General features: G+C 50.4%; 1 protein-coding gene across 1 annotated transcript in view; it reads left to right on the top strand.

The window, feature by feature from the left end:
* The first annotated feature begins 16,241 nt into the window (after positions 1-16,241).
* Positions 16,242-17,715, top strand: part of DAAM1 (dishevelled associated activator of morphogenesis 1) — a 95,189-nt gene continuing 93,715 nt past the window's right edge. Inside the window, 1 exon segment of the mRNA XM_058806221.1 lies at positions 16,242-16,424. The gene's annotated coding sequence lies outside the window, so the exon portion shown is untranslated.

The raw sequence follows: 17,715 nt of genomic DNA, 5'->3' as shown, positions 1-17,715 counted from the left end.
CTGCTCTCTTGGGTGCTGAGCAAATGCTGCCCCTTTGCAGTACTGCAGCCACCCAGGCAGAGTGGGAGCTCCTGCAGCACTCCCAGCTGCCTGCAGGAATGCCTGCATTCCTGCCTTGCATCTGCTGCAGCTCTTGTGTTGCAGAGCTCTTCCCAGGACACCTTGCTGGATGCCCTGGCTGTCACAGTTATCTGAGGTTTTCTCAACTGGTCTGAAAGGCTTCAAAACCCCCAAGAGGATGGCAAGGCTCCAAGTTGGACCAAAGCCCAAGTTCTCTGCATTGCTGAATGAGGGATGCCTCACTCCACAGGGGAAAACTGCAGCAACTCTCCAAGGGCCCCTTCTTACCACCCATCATGGGAGGTTGTTCCCCTGCCAATGTGTCCCAAAATCAAATATGAAGATAAAATACTACTTTGGTGGCATTTTCTTTTTATGAAGATCATTTCTGCACCCTTTGACTTCAAAGAAGAATTCCTGAAAACAGGGAAGTAATGCCAACACCATCTTTGCTTTGCTCTGACGAGGACTCCTAGAAGGAGAAATGGTTCTCATTTCTCTCAGTTTTGTTGCATCTGTTAACGGGATTCAATTAAGCTGCCAGAAATGATAAGCATTTAAAGGGACATCAACCATCACTCCTCACTCCCAGACAAAATCTTTGTCATGTCAGCAGTCATAAATCATTGGAATTGTACTTGGGAAGTGTTAGACACTGTAACTCATTACCAGGACCTATTCAGCTTCCCTCAGGGCACTGTTTTACCTGGTCTGCCAAGGTAAATGCCTTGTGTTGTTGGTACACAAGAAAGGAGTAATTGAGTGGTGTAGAAATTATGTCTGTTTGCACAGAAAAAGAAAAAAAAAAAAGAGGTTAAAAAAAGGTTCCTTCTAAAACGGATTTAAGATTGCAAGAGGAAGGTTGGTCAAAAATCAAATGCTCCATCTCTGGAAAAAAGTCAGGCTTTTTAAACACTTAGTTTGATACCAAATCAGGGCAATAAAAATGGAAAATATTCCTATTTTTCACAGGACAGTATTTGTTGCAAAGTTCTGGGACACTTAAACCTTCCATCCCTGCTCAGTTTGCAGCACATAGATCACTGTGATGCTGGTGCCAAGGGGCTTTGGCCCCTGTTTTTCAGCCAGGTTTAGGCAATATCTCTCATATTGCACCCAGAACAGCATCATAAGTGATAGATAAATACAGACCAAAGGGGTATCTCTGTGCACCCAGAGTGCCAGAAGATTTAAGAGAAGAGGCAACAGTGGATGGAGATGAACAGACAAGAAAACAGAAGAAAGAATACAGGAGTCTACTCCCCATGAGGTACAGCCTCAAAGCCTTGGGTGCCAGTCCCAGCTTTGATCTCTGCAACCATCACCAGGCAGGTCTCAAAGAGGATGATGAGGTATGAATGGGAAGAGTAAAATGCAGCACAGGAGGAAACATGAAGGTGTTGGGATTGAACGTGGAGCAAGATGGTTATGACAGACCAAATCCATGCCTGGCCAGGACAGCATCTACCAGGCCATGGAGAGGAAGCTGTGGAGAAGCAGAAGACAGCTGCAGAGAGATGAGATGGGTGGGTAAATTGGTGGGGTGGGAAACACCATCTCTCCATGCCACTTCTGAGAATTTGTGCTTGTGATGAGGACAACACAGGCACAGGTGTGGGCTTTGCTGCATGGATGAGTTGGCAAACAGATGCTAAGAGGAGGGCAGACAGTGGCTAGGGCCAAGATGGGAAGTCTCACCAAGAGCTCTCTGCTGTGGCAAGCCTCAGGTTTCCTCAGCATCATCCTGGTGGGACGTGTCCACCGCCTCTTGAATTTCCCAAATTGCCGGAGACTTTTCAAACTTCTGTCAGGAACAGCCAAGCTATGACCCACTCACAGATGCTTTTTTATCCCCCTTAGTCTCTTAAGGGGCTGGTTGCAAATTGCTTCCTGCAATCAGGCTCCTTCCTTGCACACTGGCAGGCCAAAACAGCCCCTGAGCTGATGGAGGCTCTGGAAAATGTTGTTTCACGCTTGGCTCTTTCAGCGCCCTGCACCAGGCACAGGAGGCAGCTCGGTCCTTGTGCTTCATTTCAACACCACCAATATTGACCTTTTCTTTCCTTAATGAGAAGGGATTCAGGGAGGTAGGAGGGACAGGAAAGGAGGTTTGTTCTTTGCTCCTGCTTTGTGAGCCGAGCAGAGGAAAGAGACATTCAGGGTTTACTTTGGGGTCTTTTCACCTTGACATTGCTTGAAAATAGAAGTGCTGGGCAGGAGGGTTTTACTGCTTTCCACACTCTGGGAAGGGGTTTTGCCATAAAGCAGAGGAGAGGCTCCATTGCACATCAGCTGCTTTTTGGGGTTTTTTTCCTCCTCAGTCTGCAGATCAAATAATGAATGCTCAGCAATGGCAGATTCAGAGTCCACTGCTCAGAGATCAGGGTAGAAAGAATTTGGTCCCTTGTGAACCGAAATGCCTGCCCCTACCTATGCTGCCCATGTCCAAAGGTCTCAGTTGCATCTTTAAGAAGGGGATGTTTTTCTAAATTCCTGTTTCTGGAGTCAGGAAACTGTGATAGAGGTTTTAATTTTTGGGGTTGTTTCTGCTGCTGCATGTGGGGGGGAAAAACCACTTAATGTCCTGAAAGCACAAAATCTCAATAAAAAGAGACAACTTCTTCAACTTAAAAATAAACAAATACAAATCTCATTATTTTGGGAACCTTAATTTACAATTTATGAAGTCTGTGATTAACAGCACTGAATATCCATCAGACTTGAGCAGCAGTAAGTGATTTCCCTGGCTTCATTCAGTACCCAAAAATGTAACATGACCTAAAACCAATTAAATAACTATTTGGCCTCCTGCTCACATAAATTCAGTCTAAGGTGGAATTCCCAGCGAGGATTTCTAAAGGAATTCCCAGTGAGGCAGATAGGAAAGCCAAAGCAGACATCCAGCCTTGAGCCAGTGATTTCCAATGTGTCTCACCACTCCTGTGTGCCACAGGCAGTGCAGGATCAAGCTCTCAGCAGGTTCTGGCCCCTGGCTCTGGTGCCATCCTTCCCTCCTGCTCCTAATGGAAGTGATGACTCAGGATTAATTAAGGAGCACACCTTCCTCAGTGTGCAAGCAAGCCCCATGTCATCTTTGCTTTACCATGGCTGGTGATGCATCAGCCTCCAGGCTCAACCAAAAATCTCAGTTCTCTTATTTTGTAAACAGAATACAGAAAATAATTTGCTTGGAAATCATCAACAGGTTAACAACCTCCAGCTGTAACTTTGATGACTAACTCAGCCTGATCTAACTCAGCTGTGCCAAAGTTCTCATTTGTTTAATTTGACATTTTCCTACGGGTTCTCCACAAGGAGGATGGAGAGGAGATGGGTTTTTAGATGGAGCTGAGGTTTGTTTGAGGTTTATTTTGAAGCTGTGCACTCTATGGGGTTTAAAGATTGTGCAGATCATGTTAGGATAACCTGCTGCAGACCTGTCTGAAAGGAGAAGTAGAAAGGGCTGATCTAGAAATCAGAGAGACATTTTTGCAAAGCTGGAGGCCTGCTTTTGAAAAGCACTGAATTCAGTTCCACACTCACAAAAAGAAGTCTCCAAGTTAAACACTTTTAATATCTAAGTCAATTCCAGCCTGTTTTCAACATGAAGGCATGTGTAAGCTTTTGTATCAGAAAAAAAAGCAGGATAAAAAATTGAAATGCAGATCTGTATTTCTCATGGCCTTCAGATTCTTTGTTTCTCTTCCAGACTGATTTACTGTGTTACTGTGGATTTATTCAAACTAAGAGGGTCAGCACTTCAAGAAGAACAGCTAGATAAGCCAAATATGCCCAATCCAATGCCCTCCACTTTCAGCATTAATTCGGAGCAGCTTGCAGGTTGGGCATGGCTGAGCAGATCCTGGATGAAGTTAAAAGCAGCTAATTCTCTGTGTGAGCTTATGGTACCTTTCACCTCTGCATCACAAAAAGCTGCAATATTCAGGAAAATATGCCCTCTGCCCTTCTTATAGCTGACTTAATATCTAAGATCAAGTTGTAAAGATACTTTTTGACCATGCAGAGTGTGTCTCTTTGCAGGAAGGGAGAGAGGAGGCTGAGGAACAGCCCAGATCCATGAACAAAGGGAACAATAGGAACTATTCTGCAGGCAGAGGCTGCTGCATTCTTGAACACATTCACATGGATAAAGGAGATCAAATAAGAGCTTCCAAAGCTGCACGATGATAAGAGAAAAATATTACAGCGCTGTTCTCTAGGCTGGACTGTGCAGTGATTATACAGCAGTTTGTCCAACACAGCTCCCCAGGGCCAAAATGCAATCAGTAACCCTTCCCTTAGAATCCTGGCTTCTCTGCAGAGCCACAAGAGCATCTGATAATTCCTTGGCCTTGTGCAAAGGCTCAGTGAGTTGAATGTCCGGTTTGTGCACTTTTCTCACACACAGTGGGGCTGTCAGGGAGGCACAGCACAGGCAGGGATGTCCACATCCCCCCTCTGACACTGATCCACTCCTTGCACTTGGGCAAGACTGCTTCCAGTCCAAGTCCCAGGAACTGCTGGAGGCATAGAAGCCACCAGGACTTGGTGCCGGACATCTGCACCCAGGGAAGGTATGTCCCAAAGGAAAGGGATGGGTATGGGAGAGACGGGGAGCAGATGGACCTGGGCTGGTGGTGGCAGTGGCTGATCAGCAGAAGAGCCCAAGGTGGGATGTAGGTGGGTGTACCACAGGTGGGGAGAGGGATGGAGACTCCCTTTCTGTGGTTCAAAAGAAGGGACAAATTTATCTCTTCTTGGCTGGCAAGAGCTTCAGTTAGAGGCAGTGCCAGGGCATTGCTACATTCCTAGCAGCTCTAGAAAGCTGGAGCTGGAATTTTGAAGAGGAGCCCACAAGCAAATATTATCCAGAGCTTCTTCCAGACAGCTCTGGTTGATGTGGAGTACAAACAGCAAGCAAACGAGCAGTTTGTGTTGTAGCTCCATTAGGGCTTCGTGCCTGTGCTCTGGGGCTGGCAGGCTGCCCCTGGGCTGGGCTGGGAAGGGAGAGGTGAGTCTCCCAGATCCCCTGTTTCTCTGCCAGGGCGTTTCCAAGCAGCCACAGATTGCACCACGTCTGACGCAGGAGATCCTGTAACTGCCCTGCTCTGTCTCACTGACTCTGAGCTCAAGTGTTTATACCAAACCCCAGAGATGTGGCACTGCTCTGAGAGGCTTGAAAGATGGATGATGTTAAACATCTCTAGAAGGAGTCCTGGATGTGGAGATGATTTCTGAGCACGTCCAAAGGAGCTTCTTCACCTCTGCTTCCCGCCAGCAGAATCACTCAGGGCATCTGTGTTATAAACACGTGGATGGCAGCCCAATAAAAACAATGGCAGCTTTTATACACAGCCTCCAGTTCAAGCCCTTCCAGGAGAGACTGCTTCAAACAACAAAGAAGTACACATCAAAGCTGGCCCCCAGCATCTGCCAGGTTTGTTGGGGAGCCACAGCATCTCTGTGCTGGGTACATCACAAGCAGTCACTCCCCAAGTGGGAATCCTTCTTCCAGGAGTGAAGTGGGGAGAGCAGGGCCCTTTGGGGCTGTCAAGAATGTGCATGTTCAGCTCTGCTGGGCTCAGGTGGGGGATATGACATTCCTGGAGCATCCTCCCCAGGGAGTGGGTCAGGTGTCATGTGGGGCTGTGCTCAGCTCTGGAAGCAATGGGTGCCAAGAGCTCACAGGGGGAATGTGGGCCAAAAAAAACCCCAGTGTCATGTGAGTCCCTTTAATCCAGACTGAGCAAGGTGCTAATAGGATGGTCAGCAGCTCTGATTGCAAAGAGAGCCACTTGGAATGAAATGGAGAAAGTGGAGTACTCTGTGCCAGAAAAGGTGCTTTGCATCCCAGGGAGGAGCTGGTTGTCTGGAGGGACAGGCTGTCAGCTCCTGTTTTCCATGACAAGGTCATAAGGATAGGGCAAAGGTGAATGGATTCTCAGCTGCTGTCATCCCCCACAGTCATCCTCTGCAGTGACACAAAGTCAGAGGAAAATCTGGACTTGGTTACATCTCCAGCACATAGAGCAGGACCTCCCAGGCAGCCCTTCCTGGAGCCAACTCCTTGTACCCAGGACTGGTTCTCTGGGCTGCCACAGCTTTGCAGTGGCCCAGGTGCTGTCTTGGCTGATGAGCAAGGCCAAAGCCAAGAGCCCATGCATTTACCATTAAATCAGTCTAATTCCTTTTTCAGGGGACAGGGAGGGAGAATGCAATCTTGTTCCAGCCAAAAGAGGGTTGGTGCCAGCCTGTGCAGTGACAGGATGGATGGCTGGAGGCAGACAGGTCCTGGTAGCTCTAGAAAAACACCCTGGTGAGTTGTGCCATGAATATCAGCTGTCCCTGGGCCAGGAGCAGCCCTGGCAGAGCCAGCACAGCAGGTAACGGGACACAACAGTCCATTGCCTGGGCTGAAATTCTAGAAAATTACCTTTCCACACTATTAGCATCTGGTAGGGCACTCAAAACACCTACAGCTTCCTTGAGCCAAAAAGACCTCAGTGACAAGAGTACTTTTGTCCTGGGGTAGCTCCTTCTACACAGGATCTTTGCTCCTGTAAAAAGCACAGTGTAAAATGTTTTCTGACAAACTGGTGTTACTGTTTCAGCGAAAGCTTTGAGTGTTCTTGACTCAGTGTAAATAAATAATGTTGAAAGAATAATACAGAGCTAATAAAGCTATTATCTGGGAATATTGCAGCCTAATCTCCAGCTCAATGAAGATAATGAGTGCTGAATCATGCCTGGAGCATCCTAAGTAAGTGGCAGTGGTTTTGATAAAGGATAGGAGCGGATTTTTGGTCTCACCCTGTTGCTTGTCTATAGATTTCTGGAGTGATCTGTGTGGGTCCCTAAGCTGGCTATGGGTCCACATTCCCCCTGGTGGCAGAGCTAGCTCAGCCTCCCATCACCTTCATCCTGGAATGGCCCAGGGAAGTGACTGGTTTGGCCACAGCAGTGTGACCAAGCAAGTGGCACATGGCTCTGGAGCAGGATGGAGATGCCGTCCCCAAAGACAATGAATGTCATAGCAGCTTCTGCTAGACCCACAGCGTGGCTGTGTGTCACCAAAGGGGCTCAGCCTTCCCCATAGAACTGATTCCCATGAGGGAATCGTGGCACATGGCCCTGGAGCAGGATGATGGGGATGCCATCCCCAAAGACAATGCCATGTCACACAGACACTGCTAGACCCACAAGGTGGCTGTGTGTCACCAAAGGGGATCAGCCTTCCCCATACACCTGATTCCCATCAGGAAGGGCCTCCATCTGTACCCCACAGCTGCATGGATTGCAACTGCAGCTTGGGCAGGACACTGGCCTTGGCTGTTCAGCCACAGTGAAAGACCTTTTCCTGGGGCTCCTGTGATGGTGAGCCCGTGGCCTGAGCAAATTCCTGCTTGTAAAATCCTTTATCTTCGCAGAAAGGCAGACACAGTGCAAAGGGTTTGCAGGGGCTGGACTCAGTGGTGTTTTGGAGCTTACATTGTCATTTGCAAGGAGCAGAGTGTGGCAGGAACAGGCTGCTAAATGGACAGCTTTGCAGCAAGCAGCCGTCCCAAAATAAAACACCCCCGGACAAGTTGAGGATACACAAAGGAACTGACAGCCTCTGAATCTGGCTTCACATCAAGGAGTCGTAACTTGAAAGCTTTATTTAGACTACTAAGAAAAACAGCTGCAGAAAAGGGGATGTAGTGTACTGATGACGTGCTTTAAAGGGGCATTTCTGCAAGGGGAGAAGTGCTGGACTCCTGCTGGAAGTGGAGCACACAACCCCTTCAAAACCCCAGCATTGAACTGGAGAGCATTGCAGAAGGGCAGGATTTTTATTACCTGAAGAAAATAAAAATACTTCTGGAAGAAAAAATCCAAAAAGAAAAACAAAAAAATCCCAAAACAAAAAACTTCACAACAACTTAAAAATAATAAAAACCTACCTGGAGGAGAGCTTAGGGGAGTCGTGAGCAAGGGATAAGTCAGGGAGTGGATGCAGTGCTTGGCAAGATTTCGGTTTCCATCTCCCCCACACCAAGTCGAGCTTCCCACTGCTGGGTGGTGGAAATGCTGGCAAGAGCAGCCCGAGCAGCACATGGACCTGTGCAATGTTGGAGAAAAATATTTGCAACTGTCAAACAGAGCGAGCTTGTTACGTACCCAGCAGGGCTCTATCGCCGAATCCCTTTCTGCAGAGCCATAAAGAGCGGGGAGGGGGAGATAACTCCAAGGCGAGATTCTTGTGAGCTCATAAATCTCCACGAGCTGGGTCCCAGGACTGATGAAATCACTGGGAAGCCCAGTGGCCTGGTTTCTGCCTCCACTAGCGACAGCATCACTGGGAGAAAAATGGAGCCAAGCTTTTGGGAGAGGGGTGGCATTTTCCGAGCAACGGGGAAGCTGTTACAGCCCAGGGCTTTCTTAGGATGAAATGATTTAAGCACCTCTCTGGCATCCTGCTGATCTTTTGGAGGCGGGGAGCCCGATAGCTGAGACTCCTCGGGATGATAATTGTGGTGTATTTGTAGAATCAAAGGTTTCCCCTTGGAGCGGGGCCAGCAAGCTTTGGGAAGAAGAATGGATCCAATACAAAGGAGTTTTTTAAAAGCCCATTAAGTCGCCTAGGGGCTGAGCTCAGATTCCCACCGCCTCGGCAGCCAGGGCTCAGGGAGCAAGGTTTCATTCCCATCCCCTTTGCCCAAGTGGGAAAGTCCTTCTTCCCCATTCCTCCCTTTCCCAGGTCTCCAGAGAGAGGGGGATCATGCTGGGGTCTGGGTGCAGACCCTGGTCCTGGAGGGAACTGGGGGCTGCCATCTCCCTCTCCTGCACCCCAACAGCCCAGCTGGCCATGGTGAGGCTGAGTCAGGGTTTTGAGGCTTCTGGAATACCCATGGCTGGGAGTTGCAGGAGACCTGTGAGAGTTGGTGTGTGTTTGAGCCCTATGCTCATCATTTGCACTGTCCCTCATATATAAACCAGCATCTGGGAGATATTGAGACACTCCCAAGATCAAATCTCACTCCCAACTTGCCATTGGTCAAAACAGGGACAGAGCTGGAGGGGCTGGGGGATTTTCTCCAAGGCAAGTCTGTGTCCCAAATATAATCTCTGGAGAGACAGAGGTGCTGCAGATACTGTGGAAACAGCTGAACCGTGCATGCCCATCCCCTCCCAGTGACACTGCCTTGGGGGATGCTTGGGGCAGTCCTCAACATCCTGGCCCCCCAGGCTGGCTCTGTCCTGTACCTGAGTCACCATCCCAGTCCTTGCACAACCACATCAGGGGATGAAAAGCCAAGCCTGATTGTCCCATCAGCATTTCCCTCCTTAAGGGTTTCTGGAGGCAACAGACATCCCTAGGAGCCAGCTCTTACTCATGCCACCCCCATGGAAAATATAAGGATGGGGTTGGTAATCCAGCTGTGACTAAGGAGGTTGCAACTGGGAAGGTCCCTGTTGCTGTTGTTGTGACTGTGATTTCCCTCTCTGCCAGTTTAGCAACAGCCTTTTGTCACCAGTAATCCAAGGCAGTGAGGGCTTTTTCAGGGTTCCATCCACCATGGAGGGAGTTGTATCACTCTTTGGGAGCTGGGAGGCTGCTGTTACTGCCACACCTCCTAATGCCCCCAGGTGCTCATCCCTGCACTCCCAGGGCCTCCTCCTGTGCCAGGGAGGTGCTGCTCTCCCAAGGCTGCAACCCGAGTCTGAGACCTCTGAGCATCACCAGTCATGGGCAGCTTTCAGATACTGAGGACTTCCTGCCAGAGTATCAGCCAGAGTCTTGTGCATGGACCTAAAATTCCTGCAAGGCAGATGGAGGAGGAGAGGTTTGTGTGCTTGGGCAGAGAAAAGGCTGAGCAGAGGAAAGAGAAGATCTTTCCTGCAGAGTCCAACCTCATGCCAAGTCAGGAAAACTTTCCCAGTAGGGCTATTGCTGTGGCTACAGCCTGGATCAGCCAGAGGTGGCTGCAATACCTCCTCATCCCAAACATTCCCAGCACAGTGGTTCTGACAGCTGATGGAGCCACAGCTGCATGGAGACCCTGGGGTGGAGCAACATCTGGGCACCATGGAAAAGGGAACACGAGCCTGCAGAAATCCTGCAGCAGAGAAATGCAACCAGAGAGTAACCAGAAGCCCTCCAGGGAAAACCTGTAAGAAAATCTAGCCAGTCAAGAGAGATGATCTCACGGTGCTGATGTCACCCCAGGAGTGCCCAGGGATGGAGCAGGGAGGCTGGAGCAGTCCTGTGCTGCTCCATCCATGCAGGATGTGACCTCTTGGCAGGCATGCAGCAGGACCCTGCTGCTCTGCTGGCTGCAACATCACTGTTCAAGTCCTGTAACAGATCTGTCCTGAATTCTGCTGATTAGGGAAAAAATGCAGCAGCAGGACGTGTAAAAGGCACACTGATGCTCTGAAAGACACCAGGAGCATGTATGTCCAGTTACACAGCTGTCAGGGATGGGAGAAATATTCCTGCCTGTGCTGCTCGCTGAGTCTTCACATTCCAGCCCTTGTGCTGGGAGGAACAAAACCTCTTAGCTCTGCAGTTGCTGGAGACAGGAGGCACAAACTTTAAGTCATCTGGAGTCAGGCACTGTAAAAATTTAATGATGCAGGACAAATCAGGGGGACCAAAATAGTGAGCAAGATGGAGAGGGTTTTGTGATTTATTGTGCTCAGCCAGGACTTGGGGTATCTGTGAGCCATTCCACAGACTCTCAGAGTGACCTTGGCTGAGTCACTTTGGACAAATTCTGCCAAGAATTTGCTTAGGCATCTTGCAAAAGTGAAATACGTACAGGATATTGAATCATGTCAAAAATCATGACAAATGACAAATGCAGGTAGGCCCTTGATGAGGGCTCCTAATTCCTTTGGATAAGTTTCTTTCCTTAAGGGATGGCAGAATTGGGGGCCACCTGGTGACCTGGGGGTTAACTGGGGGTTTTATGCTCCAATAAGAGGCTGGAGGCTCATCATGAGTGTAAGGTGACTTGGCACTTCCTCACTCTGTTGCTGCTACAGATCTGGAGGAAAGGATGCTCCACTGATAAAACAACAGCCTCACTTGTCCCTATGTGGATTTGTATCCCACTCCCCCAAGCAATGGAGCCAGATCTGGCCAGGCTATTTCCACCTCCCTGTTCTCCCTTCCTGCAAAGCCTTAATCTGTGGTTTTAAATGGGATTTAAGTGATGCTCTGGCTTTTTGCTGGCCCCTCTGCAAAGGCAATAAATTAAACCCCTGCTAGATGTGAACAAATAAAAGCAGCTCTCCCTGTAGGCTGTGTGTGCACACATCCCTGTTAAACCCTTCTCTGACAGCCCCAGCAACAGCTGGTGGAAATCTGCAGCAGTCTCTGGCCTTGAGAGAGAGGCACTGCTTTACACCCCTCTCCACCCCTTCACTCCTCTTCCTCCTGCCTCACCTCTTCCCTGGATGCTACCCCTCATCTCACCTCCTTTCCTGCTCTCAGCAGATAAATAACCAAGGATGTGAGGAAGAAAACAGGGCACTGAACTTTCATACATTGAGAATATGCTCTGATTTTTTTGTTATTGTTGTTTGTTTGGTATCTTTTACAACAATTCATGACTTGAGTGCAAGTCATCTCTTGAGGAGGAAAAAGACCTGGGCAAAGCCACAGATCCCTAATCAGGAATGGTTTGTTTTCTAGCCGTGTTGGGAAGTCTAGGAGGAAGAGACAGAGCCCTCCAGACACCCTGAACATATTCCCTCAAACCCAGCATGTGAGGCTGGCACAAGGCTGTGGGTGAAGCCTGGCTCTGGCAAGACAATCCAGGGAGGAAGATTGACCCTTGGCTTTGTGAGCAATGAGGAGCTGAGTGTCAGGAGTCTGCCAAAGACACACCAGGTACCAGCAAGATGATCCAAACCAGGGCATGGCCACACCTGCAGCATCTCCCAGGAGACAGGCAGGAGGATGGATGGCCAGGGCAGCACAAGGGGCTTCTGGCAGCTACAGGGACCTGTGGAGAGGGGAGGAAGGCAATGACAGAGCTCAGAGAGGGGTGGGGTGAAGGGCCCTGACCAAGCCACTGAGATAATTTAAAGCTTCCTACATCCCAGCACACTTACAAGTGCTCTATATCTCTCTGCCACTTATCTGAGTCGTCTGTTTCCCACAGGGCATGGTGTTCTTTCAGGTAAAGCAGCCAGGAGAGGCTGTGCTCTCCCAGCATCTCCCAGCAGAGTGGCTTTAGACAGGGCAGGGCTGGAGCAAAACCTTGTTATAACTGTTTACAATAAGTCTCACAATCTGCTCTCCAATTATTTCTTACATTTTTTTATTTCTTAGAAAGACCAGCTGGATGGGGCACTGAGAAACCTGGTCTAGTGGAAAGTGTCCTTGCCCATGACAGGGGGGCTGGAACTAGATTATCTTTAAGATCCCTTCCAACCCAAACCATTCTATGATTTTGTAGTATGATTCCATGATTTTACCTTTCTCTGAGCACACTGGAAAAGAATTTGGTTGCTTGGGCTCCCGATATCCCCACCTCCAGCAAGGTACAGCTCCCTGGTACGCCATAAAGCACTTATGTACATGTGATTAAATGCCACTGAAGCGGATGGGAATTTGCTTACAAGCAAATTACAAATTCCTTACAAGCTTAAGGACTTTGCAGAATCAGGGCCTAAATCCACTGAGTCTTAGCTAATGCTCCCAGCCCGCTGAGTCCTGCCTTGGGAACGTGTTTTTATTTTCCCTTCTGGGGCTATGAAATGTTACTCTGAAGCTTTGCCTCCCCCTGCCAGCTGCAGGGAGCTGATGTGAACCCTGGGGTGAGACTGGGCTCGGTGCTGTTGGAGATAACATTGGTTTAGGGTGTGGTTTGTTTTCACACAGAGCATCCCAGCCCAGATACAGAACCTCTAAATGTCCTCTAAGTACTCTAAAAAGCTCATATCAAAGAACAAAAAGCATAATGCTGTCTCCTCCCTTTGAGCCAAAACCAGCCCTGGTTGCTGTGATGGAAATATTCCCACAAGCTCCAATGGTCTGGGATGGTGGTAGGGGCTCAGATGGTGATTTTGTTCTTTTGGTGCAAGTCTTTGGTTTAGAGCAGAACAACAATTAAATAAAAGCTGTGCCCTGTTTTTCTGCTGAGCATATCATCTGCGCAACGTGAAAGACTATAACCTCGAGAGGGCTTTTTCCCCCTCCAAAATCAATTTTACTTAATTTTTGTAAGGGGATGGGTTCCATATTCCATTACTGTCAGCTGAATCAAGAGTGTCCTTTTAGGTTTCACTGGAACACATAAAAACTCTTCCCCAGGGATAAGACAGTATTGATCTGACATGGATTGGCCTCAGAGAACATTTATTAGGGTCTAGTGAGCATCTAAAGAAGAGGGCTACCAAGTATATTCTTACAGATTTAGAACAAGAAACCCATTTTGTTTCCCTCAGCCCTGAGAAAGTCCTGGTTTAGTTTTTCATCCAATGAGCAAACCCTGCCAACCCCCTCCTGTTCCAAGGCATTACAGGGATTATTTTCCAAGCAGGCTTGGTACCCATGCTCTCCCCTTCTCAGGGCCGGATGCTCATCAGTCTTGCACTATGACTATTGCATGTGCCCTACTTATCCAGAAAGGCTCTGGGCAGCTGCTTATTGGGTTTTCCTGTCTGAATACAGGAGCTTAATTTAATAGGCGGCTGTTGGAAAAACAAGCAGGAAAGCAACACAATGGGGCTTGATAAGCAGCGTCCAAACAAGCTCTGAGGAGGCAGTCACCAGAAAATGGCTGAGCAGTTTCTGAGGAAGATGCAATTCCAGATGCCAACCATTAAGCTGATACTTACCCAGCAGGCTCAGAGCTTGCAGATCAAACCATCACTATATGGTTAACAAAAATCTTTGAGGAGGAGAAGAATGGGAAGGGGGGTCCTGGGAAGGTATTTTATGGAGAAAAAAAATATGAATGGAAGAGTAAAAGAAAAGCTGTGCTGGGATGGAGGCAGGGACCATTCTGCCCAGCATCCTCTCATAGCCAATGGTGTATGATAAGCCAGGGGTATGAGAAGTGTTCAGGGATATTTTCCCATAAACTCTCCAAGCCCTCAGCAGGCTGCACACAGCTCCAGGACTTCCTGAGCCTGGGGCTTGTATAGAAATACTGGATTGAATAGTCCTGGCCTAACCCTTTACCTCAGTGAAAAATACTCCCTATCTTTGATCACTAGTTCTTTGGTGAGAACAGAGGCCACAGCTGCTCACAGCATTCAAGAGGAGAGCAAACCAGGAATTTGTACAGCACTTTTTCCTCATTAACTCCTATCCATCTATTTGCTTTCTTGACTGCTGCTCAGCAATGAGTTGATGCTTTCATCAAATTCCTTGTTATAACCCAGGATCCTTTCCTGAGGGGCTGCAGTCAGTTCAGAGCCCGTTGCCATTTGCATGATGTTAGGAGTGCTCCCTGTGAGGCTCATCACTTACATTTATCTCCAGAGAATTTCAGCTGTCATTTTGTCACTGAGCATCCCGAGGTCTCCCTGTGGTTTGGTGCCACTGGCCTTTACAAGCAGCTCAGTGTCACCAGAAGCCACCACCATGTCCCCACCCACCCCCACCGCTACATCACTGATGAAGACGCTGAGCACAGACCCTGCTCAGATCTCTGTGAAACTCCCCATCTCATAGCTCCAGTGCACACTCACCACTCCAGTCTGGCCTTTGTGGCTTCTGCCTAAAAACCACTAAGGCTTTTTTCATGGCTCCTTACTCCCCTCAATATCTTTTGATGAAGGATTTTGTCAGAGCCTTTAGGAAATCAATATCTCTTATCTCCATTAGATCTCTGTTTTCCCACCACATATTTGGCTGCATCAAGGACTGTGGTAGATTTTGTGAGCTATAATTCCTTTTGCCAAAACCTGTGCCTGGGTACAGATGTTTATCCTCTTATCCCACCAGCTTCACAACACCATCCTTGGGTTTGCTGCTCCAGAAAACCTGCACTTGACACCTTTTGTTCCAAAACTGCCTCTGTGATTGCTGCCTCCCATGTGCTTCAACACCCAATGGGCAAGAATTAAAGCAAGGCAGGCTGGAGGCCAGCATAGCTGAGCAGAGACCTGCTCCTCTAACTGTGGAGTGAGAAGCAAATGCTCAGGGACAGGTGACCCAGGAAGAGTACAGATTTTGATGTTTAAGGATGGGGTCAAGAAAGCTAAGGCACAGATGGAAAAGGCCAGTGAGAACCTGGTCTAGTGGAAGCTGCTCCTGCCCATCACAGGAGGGTTGGAATGAGATGATCTTGAAGGTCCCTTCCGACCCAAGCCCTTCTGTGACTCTGTTAATTTTACTCCACATTTTGTTATCAACTCTATGGATGCTCTTTCTTTACTTTCCCAACACTGGCTTTTCCTTTGTCCCTGCACCAATTTTTGTGCAGTGCAAACTCCATATGAAATACAATCACAGCAAATCCCTTCCTGCCTTTCAGACCTTCCCATATAGTTGTTGCCAAGAAAGAAAAAAAAATAATTATTCAAGATGTAAATAGCTTGACCTCTTCTCAAAAAAAAAAAAAAAAAAAAAAGGCTGCTTAAGGTACAATGTTCCACGCTATTAATTTGATCTGAGTTTTGATTTGCACCAAGAACACAAACCGCTCCTTCTGCCATCTCATGCAGCGAGGTTATTCCCATGCATGTGGGAACCCAGCCGTGTATCCAATCGCTGCTCTGATTCACGTGAAATGGGAACCGCTGGAAAATTGATTTCTTAAATCCAAGCGGAGCCTGCCGCATCTTGGGAGGCCTCTGCCGAGGCAGCTGCGACACAGAACCCGCGTGTCCGTGTCGCCGGCCGGCTGAAACTTTATCTTCGGTGGGAGCGAGAGCGGGACCCTCCTCTGCAGCACGGGCAGCGTGGGGCCCGCAGCGGAGCGTCCCGGAGCGGCGTCCCGGTGCGGTGCCCTTGGTGCGGTACCCCCGGTGCCGTACAGCCTTTGCAGCATCCCCAGTACGGTAGCCTCGGTGCGGTACCCCCGGTAGACCCTCCGGTAGTGCGGTACCCCCGGCAGGGCAGCCCCGGCGGCGGAGCCCCCGCCCCGCGCGTCACTCGCTCGCAGGGCCGGCGGCGGGCGGGCGCTGACGCCAGCGCGCCGGGCGGGGCGGGCGCGGCCCATTGTGGGCAGGGGCCGGGCGGGCTCCGCGCCGCGCAGCGCAGCGCCGCGCCGGCAGGTACGGCGGGCAGCGAGCCCTCCGCCCCGGCAGGAACGGCGGGCGGACCGGGAACAGCGAGCCCTCCGCCCCGGCAGGAACGGCGGGCGGACCGCGGGCAGCGAGCCCTCCGCCCCGGCAGGCACGGCGGCCGCGCTGCGGTGAGTCCTCCGAGCCCCTCGGCGCTCTTCCCCTCTCGGTTCGGCGGAGTGCGTTGCCCTTCTCCCGTAGCCCGCGGCCGTGCTGGGGAGGGGTTCGGGAACGCCGGCAGCGGGGCCGGCGCTTTTCTGCCTTTTCCCCGCCGTGCGGAGGGCGGCGAGCCCGCGTCCCACCCCGCCCCGGGCGCTGCGTGGAGCTGTTGCCCTGAGGGGAGCCCCGGGCCCCGCGGCGCCCGCCCCGCTACCGGCGCCCCGGAGCTCGGCGTGTTCCCCGGCGTGTCCCCCGGCCCCGGCGTGTCCCGTGTCCCGGGCGGTGCCGGGCAGGGGGCGCCCACGCGGGGGCGTGGGATGCGGGATGCTGCTGCTGCGCTGCCTTCTCCATGGTAACGCCTCCGGAGGCTGCTGCAGCCCCGGCGCCGGCTGGCACGGCGGCTCCCACCCCTGCGGCGACTCCCACACCACCGATGTGACCCCCCCACCGATGGGGCTCCCGCGGGCTTTGGGGGGCCTCAGGCTCCTACAGCAGTTTGGGGCTGCACCATGGTGTGTATGTGCCGAGCCTCTGGTGCTGGTGTCACACGTTTTGCTGCAGGCGTGCTCTTGTCCAGCCGATGCTTTGATGTGGGAGCTGGGGTGGGAGTAGGATTTTGGCATGTGCCGGTGTTGGGCTGTGGCTTGGCTACAGGCAGGTGTGTGGCACAGGTGGGGAGCTCGGGTCTGTCACTGGCTGTACCCGCCCGAAAATTCTGGGAGGGAGGATTCCGGTCAGGGGTCCACCTGGAAGAGGGACAATGCCCTTGCTGTGTGGAGCCTTGAAGGTTGGCACCCTCTGCCATTGGTGTGCGATGTTTGTGTTGGATCCTGGTCTTTTGCTTGTCCCGAATTCTTCAGTGTGAACAGTGGGGTTTGGTCCCTGCGGTCTGCAATGCTCATGGCTTTCACACCACGCTGCCTCCTTCATTGGTGCTGGTGTGAAACAGTCTGCATCTTTAAGTGATCAAGGTTAATTTAAGGCAAAGACGGATGATAATGTGACGATAATGTGCCTCCTGACAAAAGCCACGTGAATCGACAGGGCTGTGCTGCCAAACTGGGGATGGGGAGCTCCCTGTGGAAATCTGAGGCAGGTGGAAGATCACGGGGTGCAGCCAAGTCCCCTTTTCCAGGGGACTTGGAATCCATGTCAGATCAATACATTTCCCTGCTGGGGAGAGGGCAGCCCTTGGGACAGGCTGCCCTGGTGGTTCTGACCAGGCCTGAGCACTGCAGATGCCCGGCATTGTACAGCCAGGCA

Source organism: Ammospiza caudacuta, chromosome 6 (assembly GCF_027887145.1).
Source record: "Ammospiza caudacuta isolate bAmmCau1 chromosome 6, bAmmCau1.pri, whole genome shotgun sequence".
NCBI lineage: Eukaryota > Metazoa > Chordata > Aves > Passeriformes > Passerellidae > Ammospiza > Ammospiza caudacuta.
The sequence above is the reverse complement of the archived record's forward strand: the minus strand, read 5'-3'. Positions and strand labels throughout refer to the sequence as shown.